Below are 12,233 nucleotides of genomic sequence, written 5' to 3' on the forward strand. Positions count from 1 at the left end.
CTTGTGTTGTTCCTGATCTTTGAGGAAAAGCTTACAGCTTTTCATCTTCAAGTTTAGCTATGGACTTGTCATATATGCCCTTTATTATGAGGAAGTACATGCCTTCTGTATTTAATTTGTTGAGAGTTTTTATCATGAAAGGATGTTGAATTTTGTCAAAATAGTTTTCTATATCTATTGAGATGATCATATGATTTCTATCTTTCATTCCGTTGATGCAGTTTATCACATTTATTGATTTGCATATATTGAACCATTCTTGCATCTCAGGAAAATCCCACTAGATTGTTCTGTAGGTCTTTTAAATGTACTGTTGAATTTGGTTTGTTTGTATTTTGTCGAGATTTTTGCATCAGGTTCATCAGGGATACTGGCCTGTAGTTTTCTTTTCTTCTGGAGTCCTTGTCAGGCTCTGGTATCAGGGTAATGCTGGCCTTGTAAAATGAGTTTGGGTCTGATTCCTGTGGCACAGGCATGCCTGACTCCTCCCAGGTCCCTTTGTGGCTGGTGCTAGTGACAGAACCAAAGCCAAACAAGAATGTAGCTGAATCCACAACAGGTGGGGCTATTTCTGGGTCTACAGCCAGAATCGTGGTTGGTGAATCTGCCACCTGGGCTTGGGCCTGCCTTGTCAAAATGGTTCATCTCAGTCTTAGGCTTCACTAGGGTTTCACAAACTCCTACACTCCTACACAATTGGATGGAGGCCTGCCAAATTATTATTGCTATGAGGGGAACTAATGGGGAATCTTCTATTATGTCATCTTGCTGACATCACTTACATTTAATAGCTGACATTTACTAACATTTTTCACTCAATCTACTGAGTGTACAGTTGCTGGTCAGGATCCTGTTATCATAATAATACCCCAAAGTACCTATCTTGATAGATACCATTTTATATATGATTCTAACATTTAATAGCACTATTTAATACAAACATAGAACAGTGATTTCATCAAATGATCAGTAGAAAAAAAATGGCTTACCCTATTGAAAGCTATCTACTTGAAACTTATAGCATATATTGTGTTGAAAAACTAAACACATTCATAGTTATAAATAAGGCTAGCAATTAGCATTATTATGGTTTAAGACTGAGCTACCAGGCAATAAGTCAAAAGTAGTAAACCAGTATATAAGAAAAAAATGAGTATCAAAAGCTATGAAAAGAAGGAACTAACATAAATTGACTCAACTATTGGACAATCTTGCTCATAAGTACAACTGCAAATATAATAAACAACATATGAGTCAATGAATTCAAACAGTGCTTTGAAATAATGTCACATCCAAAGTTTATCCTATCAATGTTTCAAGGTTAATAAGACCACTTTTGGTATAATTGGACAACTTATTTTTCATTTGCCACTTCAGAAACTTTTCTACCTTTTTATTCCTAGGGCTAGAAACACTGACCTCTATTGATTGCATCTGGCTTCTGTTCACTTGGCTAATGGAGTAAGCTGACAGGAGAACCAAGTGTACTTATTTCCCATTCTTTTATCTAGCACTGCAAATTTTTTTAAATTTGCAGCTCCATTCCTTTTTTAATGGTTGCAACTCCTGGCAAAGGGTCTATTTTCCAGACTTGAATTTTTCGCAGGTTCTAGTAACACCATTCCTTTTCCCTTGCCTCTATGGGTAGTGGTTTTTAGTCTCTGGAGGCCTCACTGGTCTTGGTTTCTTCCTTCAATCTAAGCCACAAACCTATGTGTTGAATAGTTCTTTATTTTCAATTTTCTTGTAAAATTATTAACATATGCATGTGTGCTATTTATTCTTGAGGTATTTTTTAATTTATATTTTGCACGAATGGGTCATTTTACCTCTAATTTATGATGGTTAATGTGAAATTTTTATAATTGTTTTATTTTAAAATGTCACTGGTAAGTTTATCTGCTTTCTTTTTTGTAAAATTTATTTTTTCTCCCCTCTTTCTTAGTTTATCTAAATTTCTATGTAGCTGTTTCATTATATACATTTTCTGATAAAAATATTTTGGTTTTGTTGATGAGTTATATCCTGAAATTTTCCTTTATGTTAATATATGTTCATATATTGATTCACACATTTCTTCAATTTTAAGGCTTATTTTGTTATCTTTTCTAACTTCTTGAGTTGATGTGTTTGCTAAATTATTTTGTTTTCATATTTTTCAATAAACATATGTGTACATTTTCACACAGGCTTTAAAATATAGTTTGATTTATTTCTAAACATTTCAACATGTTTTGATTTCAGTTCTGCATTAAATACATATTTGGCTTTTGCCTGTTCTTGCATTAAATATCTGAATGGGAAGATTTTTTTGTTTTGTTTTTTGGCCATCACTTTGTTGTTAATTTTAACACCAGTCTGGTTGGTGAATATGTGTTGGAAAATGTTTCCTGTTTGGAACTTAATGGTTTGTCTTCAGGATTGCATATATGGTTTTTGTTGGGATTTCTTATGTAGGTGCCAGTCGAAACTTTGCATTTGTCCTCTATGACTTCATTTATTTTAAGTTTGCTTGACCTTTTTCTGAGGATAGTATTTAAAGTTATCTCCTTCTACGATTATGCAGTTTTCAGATTCATCCTTATTTCACTAATTTAAAGCCCATCAAAGCTCTATTGCTTAGTAAATTAATGCTCTTATGTGACATCTATTATGATAGATGTTCTATTTTAGTTACCATTGGTATTTTTGTTTTGAATTTATTTTTATTAGATAAATTTTCCTTCATAAGTTAGTTTATTTTTATCCTTTCTGTTCAGTTTTGTTCATTGCTTTCTTAAACAGTATATACCTGAGTTGTAAACCACTATAAAAATTTATTTTATTAAAACTAATAATTACCTAAGGTACATCATACCTATTTTTTTATATTAAATGCAATTAAAAAAATCCTTCTTCTGGGGAACCCTCTTAACAGTTGGTGGGAATGCAAACTGGTTCAGCCACTGTGGAAAACAGTATGCAAAAAGTTAAAAATAGAACTACCTTATGACCCAGCAATTGCACTACTAGGTATTTACCCAAAGGATACAAAAATACTGATTCAAAGAGGTACATTCAGCCTGATGTTTATAGCAGCATTATCAATAGTAGCCATTATGGAAAGAGGCCAAATGTCCACTGATGAATAGAGAAAGAAGACGTGGGGTGTGTGTGTGTGTGTGTGTGTGTGTGTATGAATAAAAAAAGAATGAAATCTTGAAATCTTGCCATTTGCAATGATGTGGTTGGAGCTAGAGTGTATTATGCTAAGCAAAATAAGTCAGAGAAAGACAAATACCATACGATTTCATTCATATCATGAAATTTAAGAAACAAAACAGATGAACATAGGGGAAGGAAGAAAAAAAGAAAAGCAAACAATAAGAGACTTTTAACTAGGGGAAGTGGGCAGGAGGATGAGCTAAATGGGTGATGGGAATTAAGGAGGGCACTTGTGATGAGCACTGGGTGTTATATGTAAGAGATGAATCACTAAATTCTACTCCTGGAAGTACTATTACATTGTATGTTAACTAATTAGAATTTAAATAAAAACTTGAAGAAAAAGAAAGGAAAAATCTTTCTTCTCTGTTGATGGCAGTGTTCTTAACATGAACATACCTTTTCATCTGCTATATTTATTCAGGATGTGCTACTTCTCTTGCACAGTCAAAAGGCAAGGAAAAGTATTTACTTTTTATATCAACTGTATTTCAGCTCTAACCTGGTTTCTTAGGAAACCAGCTACATTTAATATATTTTTTGAATTTGTGTTAAACACAGAGAAACAGATCACTTTTTATCTTTATGTACATCATTAGCTCTATGAATATTATAATGCCATGTAAATTAGTTAAATTAGGAGGCATCCCAGCATTTGAGTTTTGAGTAACTCCATGTGATCTCTGAAAAGGTAATTTATTTCTGGCAAAAAGTAGAGCAGCATCTAAAACCACTTGCAAGACAGTCTACCATTTGTGGTTCTCTACTTTTGTCATTTTCTGCTATCACCTAGAATAGTCTGAGTATTTTCAAAGACTTCTGATTAGAAAACATCATGGTGGGGTGAGCCTGGGTGGCTCAGTTGGTGAAGCATCTGCCTTTAGCTCAGGTCATGACCTCAGGGTCCTGTCATCAAACACCCCCTCCCCAACATAGGGCCCCCCGCTCAGCGGGGAGTCTGCTTCTCTCTCTACCTCTGCCCATCCCCCTGTTCCTGCTCTCTCTCTCAAATAAATAAATGAAATCCTTAAAAAAATTAAAGAAAACATCATGGTGAAACAGTGAATCTTCGTAGTCAAAAATCTTATTCTCATTATTCTAACATTTGATTTTGTATTAGTGCTGAAATGTAAGCATGGAACAAAATAAAAATAAGAATTATTGAAAAAAAGTATTTAGAACATTAGGCACATAGTCATTAAGAACAGGTTTGTACTTAGTTGTGCATGTTATTTATTTGCTATTTACCATGCTTTTTTATTATTTCTTTTTTTAATTTTTCTTTTCTTTTCTTTTTAAAGATTGTATTTATGTATTTGAGAGAGAAAGATAGTGTGTGAGCACAAACAGGGGGAGAGACAGAGGGAGAGGGAGAAGCAGACCCCTCGCCGATCAGGGAGCCGAATGCAGGGATCAGTCCCAGGACCCTGGGATCATGACCTGAGCCAAAAGCAGACACTTTAGCTCACTGAGCCATCCAGGCGCCCCTAATTTTTATTTTCATATGTTTGTTCAAACCATCAACTTTTAATTAACTATTTTTCTCCCTCAGTTTATGCATTGCATCTGAGTTTTCTTATTATTTATTATTATTTGTATTTATTTATTATTTTCTTATTTATTTATTAATTGTTTTTATTGCACTTTCAAAATCTTTTGATGGATTAATTCTTCATGCTAAAAGTAAAATGGCCTAAATTAACCTTTGCAGTTATTCCAAAATAGTGTTACTGAACAAGAAATTATTTTAAAAAAATCTCCAACTAAGAAAACTGAGAAGTTAAGAACTAATGATGTAATGTACGGTGATTAACATAACAATAAAAAATTTAAAAAAACTGAGAAGTTAGTTTGTAACAGTAAAATTTTAAATAAAAACTCAATTTGACATTCTAACATAGAGTTATGGTGTGTGCTGTCCTCTGTAAATGACCCATGATGTTATTCTGTCATCATTCCTTCACTATGACCTTCGAATTTTTTTCCTAATAGTTACAATTAATTTGTATTGATCAAATACATGGCTCTATCCAAGCTCTCTTACGAAGCATAGCTCTTATTTTAAGATTAGCTGGAGTTGTGTAGTCTATGGCCAAGGCTTGATTTGTCATGGCATTGGAGTACAGGTAGCTCTTTTACTTTTGTTCAAATCTATTTTCTGCATGATTCATACCGGTCAATGAAAGGATTATAGAATGTCTTAATAATAGAAGAATTTTTGAAAATCAATACTTTATATAACCTGAAATGTCAACATCAAAAGCAAAAGTTAAAGAGGAAACACTTCAGTATTAGAGAAACAAGTCCCTTAATTTGAAACCATATAGAAGTAGAAATTTCTATTATAAGTATAGAAATGTATCCAGGCCAGAAGATAACTATCTACAGAAAATAATATCAGAAGAAATAACTCTTATAGATACATGGAAAGAAGTAAGAGTTTTTCTCAGCTTTCGATCTCTTTAGAATTTGCCAATCTGGGGAACTGCCGGTCCAAGTGAATAGTACAAATAAGAATAAGAACATGCTGTGCCAGAGGGGATGGTGACTTACATAATTTTCTAGGGGACTTGAGTCGAAGTATAGGAGTACGGAGCTTTGGTATGAATTTCATTTATCTGTCATTCCTCCTAAGCCATGACCTGTCTCACCTCCAGGAAGATTTAGAACATTCTGCGGAAGGCCCTTAGTGGACAAGGACCTACAAGGAATAACAGCTTTGTTTCTTGAAAAAAATCATTTGGCTTCATTTGGGAGAGGAAAGAAGTCCTTGGTAGATATTAATAGAAGTATCAATAAAAAGCCTTTCCTCCTAGTTGATGATAGATTATCACAAGTTTTCTGATTTCGAAAGGAATCTCAGTAAAGAAAAGTAGATGAACTTTTTATCTTCTCCATTCTGTGAATCTCTTCTGGCCTCAATCATAGACTGAAGCCAATTATAAAATGTTTAGTTACATAGTTCAGTGAACTCTTTCATGATTTAAAAGACTAATTTGGACCTTTCTCTTGTTCATGTATTAATTTATGCAATCACTGAACTAGTACAATCACTTTTATGTACCCAAGACGCTTTCCCTATAACATCACTTGCCTAGTCCCATCAAAAAAGTAAAAAATAAAAATAATAAAAAAAATAAATTCTACATTTTAGGACTCTTATTGACTTCTTGTCAGTTAGCTTGGAAATAAAGAGTTGTGATAGCCTTACCTAAATTGTTAGGCAATGAAAAAGTCAACAACTATATATGCATATTTTGACATTATCTATGGGACTATCAGAAAATTATTTTAAATGAACCTACTCTTACACATAATTAACATGCAATGAATTCTTGTTGAACAAATGAATGGATTAAAAAAATGTAGCCTATGTTTGCAAAATATTTTATGTAGGCAATAATAAGAAATTTCTATAAGGAGGTGTCAGGGCAAAGAACATTGCAGTCAATGCAGCAGAAAATGAAAATATCTGTATAGTGTGGCCTAATATGATGACCAAATGAATTATCATTTTATGTTACTTGACAAACTCTTTTACAGTAGAGGTCTACCTACGCCGGTTGTTCCGCCTGCCCAGCCCCGAGCCCAGAGAGGAAAAGGGCAGACGCACAGAAGTCCAGGGGACCTCTCACCAAGAAGGCCAGACAACCAGGGAGCGAGTGGGTGGGGACGGCGAGCCGCGCAGCCCTACTCTTACCGTGAAGACGCCGCTGCAGGCCTTAGCTCCGACGGCCTCCAGGAAGTTAGACTGCTGGCTGCCCTCCTCGAGGATGAAGGGCTGCAGAGGCAGCAGTCCCTCCGAACTTGCACTTGTTCCTGCAGAGCTGCCAATGTCATGTTGATGCCGAGTTCGGGGACTGAGGCCCCTATTGTGCTCCCCGTGCAGCCGCGAAGCGCCTTGCTGGAATTCTGTGGCGAGAGACCGATGGCGCCCCGTCAGCCCGCAGCTCCGCAGCCCCGCAGCGCCTCAGCTGCAATGGCGCTTGAAGTGTTCACAGGGCTGGTCCCAGCGTGAGGAGACCTCGCTTGCCGAAGGGCCAAAGCGAGAGGCAACCTGTGTGCGTACACTCGGTGAAAGCGAAAGAGCTGGCTTCCACCTCACAGGGACCCGTCACGTCCACTTTTGTGAGACAATGTCACTTTTTGTGAAGGGACAGGTGGTGGGCGGGTGTGGAGGCCCAATAAAACACTGCTCTACCGAGAAACTCGATGGTGGACTCTGTGTAAATACTCCGGAAGGCTTGGCTGAGCGGGGAGCACAGCTTCTCTGCAGCGACCCTGGTCTCCGCAGCCAGGATCGCCAGGCGGCTGGCCTTTACAGGCCTCACCCTGCTTCCTGACTGGGAGCCTGAGGTGAGTGAGGCCCCTAGAATTTGGCGACCATGGACTCTGGCTGGGGAAATGGTCCTGGGCTGTCTACAGGACCGTCAGATGGAAGGCTTCCTCCCGGAAGTGGGAGACGGCCGCAATGTTTTGCGTGGGGACCCTGCGATGGTGTCCTTCTGGTTCCTCCAGGCCAGCTTCACATTGCAGGAAGACAGGCTGATCACAGCATGGTGCTCCTGTGCAAGTTCTGGGGAACCAGTGGGCTCGGCGCCATCTGTGAAGTGCAGAACCTCATTCCTACTGGAAGCACTCAAGGCCCTTGGTATGTCTGTTAACACAGACCTAAGGACTTTACCTCTTCCGTGTAGTTTCTCAGCACTCTGTCCGGCCCACACGTTCAGGCAAGGGCAGCACCACAGGGAGCAGAGGGCACCTCTTTGTCACCTTCTTCTAAGCTTCTTTATATTTTTCACCTTTGGGAATACTCATGTAAGCGGTGACACAATTCCAGGCTTCTTGCCCTTCTTGCCTGGCTCGCCCCGTGCCCCTCCACGTTGAAAATTGAGTGAGAGTTAAGTGTAAATTTTATTCATCAAATTTTAATGTGTTAATCATGTCTTAATTGAGTGTTTTATCCTAGTCTTAAGGGGGAGGACTTTTGGCTTTAATTATAAGGAGAGCTATTTTTACCGCTCTTACATACAAAAGACAGTTAATAGCAATTTGTATGTTTGGTAGTTTATAATGTTAAAAACACCACATTTTAATAATTCTGTACCATTTTGTCTTTATTTTTTTAATCTTATTTTAGATATACAGATTTAATTTATTTCTGGGCATAATAAAACTAACACACTTATGAACACAAAAGGATTTTGGGTAACAATTTAAAAAGATATTCTGAGATATCAATGTTTATCATGGTAGAAAATTTAAATTTCTTTTTGTTTCTAGGTAAGAAATAATATATAGTACAGTTAAGAAAACACTTTCTTATAGAAAACAATTGATAAATTAATGTTTGTCATTAAAACTGAACTACCAAATGCCTTAAATTCATTTACAGAAATGGTATTATCTTATACATTTTTAATTTTATTTAACAGGATAATATGCATGGTTTCTTCTTCCACTGAGGTCCCCCAATAACCAAGTCTAGAAAACTGAGAAAGGATGAGGTGCTATTTAAATAAAATAAACTCAGATAATTCAAAACCATGTCAACATATTTTAGTTTCTATTTAATTTACATTTTTTAATAGATCTTTTCTCTCATGAAAAAATTAAATATGTAATGGACATTTTCCTCCTCTGCTATATAACTTAGACTCAAATTTTTAATAATTATAAGCTAAAGTTGTATCCATCTCTAAAAAATAAAATATTATCCAATATTGACAATGCTTAAATACAATTGTAAACATATAAAATTAAATTTATAATAAATAATGTTAAGTGGTACATATTTATGTAACATAAGATAGCACTTAATAATATGTCCAAGAGTAGCACATTACTACACATATTTGTGAGTCATTTCAAATCCTGCTCTTTCCAAAACATTTTTATGGTTTTATTGACATCATTTACCAAGAAATTATAACATAATGTACTATTTATGAGTATTTCTTTAGTTTTTTTCATTATACTCTGATTTTATAATATCAATGAATGTTTTTCATCACATTGTGTACACTTATTTATGTGTATGCAGTATTTCCTTTAATAAACAAAACTAATTATCATTTAAATATTGAAGAACTACTTCAACGACCTAAATAATTTTACAGAAATATGTAATTTCAACATATTTTTCCATGGCTATATTTTTACTTTAGTAACCTCACTATAATTATAATATTAAATGTACACTTTGACATTACAAATTTATGTGATAACACTTCTTTTATGACAGAATTTTTTTCTACTTTATGAGTATGTTAGTAAAAAGTAAAAATGTATCTGAACAGATAAGCATAAATAATTCATAATGCAGTCATGTCTTTGAATAAAATATAAATTCAGAATATTTTCAATGATAATGCTTTACTTTCAAAATTAGAATATGGTATATTATTCAGCAAAGCATCACTAATTTAGTGATATAGAAAATAACATAAAGATATTTGTCAGAGTATTTTTACGTATACTATTGGAAATCAGAGATAAACGATAGAGAAATTTTCATGGCATTCCATTTTTGCATTTAAACTCCCCAGATATGTTATTACCTCACAAATATTGACGTTTCATCTAAATACTTCACCCTATTTGATTGCTAACCATTTAAAACTAGTCATGGTTAATTACTATATTTCTTTTCCTTTTTACCTATGAAAAGCAAATAAATACTAGAGTTCAAAGATAATATATGATTTGGGAAACATACCCAAAGAAATCTATACTAAGAATCAGACCACTGAATGTTCAGCGTTGCCTAAACATAATGCAAATGGCTAAACAATGCAGTTTTTCATATTCTGAATTCTTCAGTACTTGTAAAAGATATGTGTATGGAGGAGGGTGACCAAAAGTGATCAAAAGACAAAATTTGGTAAACATCCAGAGAATTCAAATTCCTACGGTCAGCTTTTGTTGCTTTAATTTTCCCTAATACAAGGTTTGGGCCAGGTCTAAATCTATCAAGATCTCTCTTGCATGCTTAATATTGGTTTAACACTAACTTGCAATCCAGTTGGCATCTGTTAAAATGGTTCTACATAGAAGCCCTACTAAGGTGGAGGAAGTCATATTGATATTTATGTAGGGCCAAGTTGATTCATGCTGGTTTGGGAAAGTTCTACCATTTTCTCTGGGCATACTGGGTGTTGGCTTTGACTCTTGGCCAGTATGAGCTATGGAATTAATAATGTGCAGTTTAAAGTCTAAAATTCTTCCAGACACATTCCAGGTTTGGGTTAACTGATGTTTTTCACCTGGTGTAGCCTATTAGACATCCATGTTAACTTATATGGCCAGAGTGTGTAATCCCCCTTTCTGACTTATGTCTTGAGTTCTTATGAGGCCAAGATTCCTTGCACAGATCTTGATGGTTCAATTGATATGGAAACCTAGCTCATATGCCATTAAAGATCCTGGGGAGATTGTACTTGAGTATGTTTCAGACCCCCCACACTTGCCTGTATTCTCTTCCTATTGCCATATCTTATTTTTACTTTAATAAAAAGTGTTATGTGACTATTCTGTGGAAAGTATGGTAAGTCCTTTGAACTATCCAAACTTGGGAAATCTTTGTAGTATTTAATTCACTTTTTCAGGGCTAGGGCTAGGATAAGGCAAGCCATGAGTCTAGGGCCCAAAATTTTAGGAGGCACTCACTTGCAAGAATCTGAGGGTTCCTTCTTTAATTCTGTGCCGTGGGTTCCTCATTTGCCTCATTCTAGTCCAAGACATGCTATCTCTATCCCTAGTCTCAGATTTCTTTCTGATTAAATACATAGGACAACTCAGACTTAGACCTCTATCACCAACTTGCCTTTATTGTCTTTCCTGTCTCTGTTACCTCAGACAAGGTATTCTTTATGAATTTTCAATCATAAATTCATAAAATCTATATATTAATGCTCTCAATAGCTATTGTCATTAAAACAATTTTAAATACTCTTTTGAAGTAAGCTATGCTAAAATTTTAGTGAGAAAATAAAAGGATGGATTAACTATTGCCATTAAAATAATTTTAAATATTCTTTTGAAATAAATTATGCCAAAATTTTCGTGAGAAAAAATGGTTTAGAATCTGCCTCAATTATTTTAATTCTAGAAACCCTTCAGAAGTAGGACATTGTGTTTGTTGTTTCTCATCCAGAAGTTTGATACTATTGTAGCAATATCTTGCAAAGTGAAAGGATTAGGAGCACTTTGGCAAAACTGTTATGTGTGGCATTCCATACATTGGAGAGTAGAGCCTTGAAGTACAAATAACTCTTCAAGAGAAGAGCATTAGCCCTTGGCCCACAGCACTTGCTAAAACACATTATATTTAGGGGCACCGGCATGGCTCAGTCAGTTAAGTATCTGCCTTTGGGTCTCTGGTCATGATCCCAGGTCCTGGAATCGAGCCCAGAGCCCCACATCAAGCCCGGCATTGAGCCCCGCATTGAGCCCTGCATTAAACCCCACATTGAGCTCCACATTGAGCCTCACATTTAGGCCCACAGCAGGCTCCCTGCGCAGTGGGAAGTCGGCTTCCCCTTCTGACCCTCCCCCTGCTCGGGCTTTCTCTCTGGCTTTCTCTCTCTGTCTCAAATAAATAAAATCTTAAAAAAAAACACATATTTAGTTGATGATTATTATGCATTAAAATAGCAATATGATAAATTCTAAGAATTCATAAAAGATGTCACATATTCAGAGTATTTTGGACAATTTCAAGTTTGAAATATTCTTGGTAACCTCAGTTGATATCCTTCTTGAATTAGTTTCCACAAGCATTCATAAACCTAAAAGATTCATTTTAATTGTGACAGCGTTTTCTCACCATGAGCTAGTCCATTAAAATCACATTGAATGAGATTACAGGTAAAGTTCTCAGCTGTTGGTTAATTCTCAAGCCAAGATAAAATCATTTAATGCCAAATATCCTGCTATGATTTTAAAGTAACCATATAAAACACTAGTCAGTGACATGTAAATCTGTTAAATGCTTTTCTTGGGGGCTTGGCTTGATATCTATTACAGTA

General features: G+C 35.5%; 1 pseudogene; it reads right to left on the minus strand.

The window, feature by feature from the left end:
- Positions 1-7,343: 7,343 nt before the first annotated feature.
- Positions 7,344-10,932, minus strand: LOC113927892 (annotated as a pseudogene).
- Positions 10,933-12,233: the final 1,301 nt, after the last annotated feature.

Source organism: Zalophus californianus, chromosome 7 (assembly GCF_009762305.2).
Source record: "Zalophus californianus isolate mZalCal1 chromosome 7, mZalCal1.pri.v2, whole genome shotgun sequence".
Classification (NCBI taxonomy): Eukaryota; Metazoa; Chordata; class Mammalia; order Carnivora; family Otariidae; genus Zalophus; species Zalophus californianus.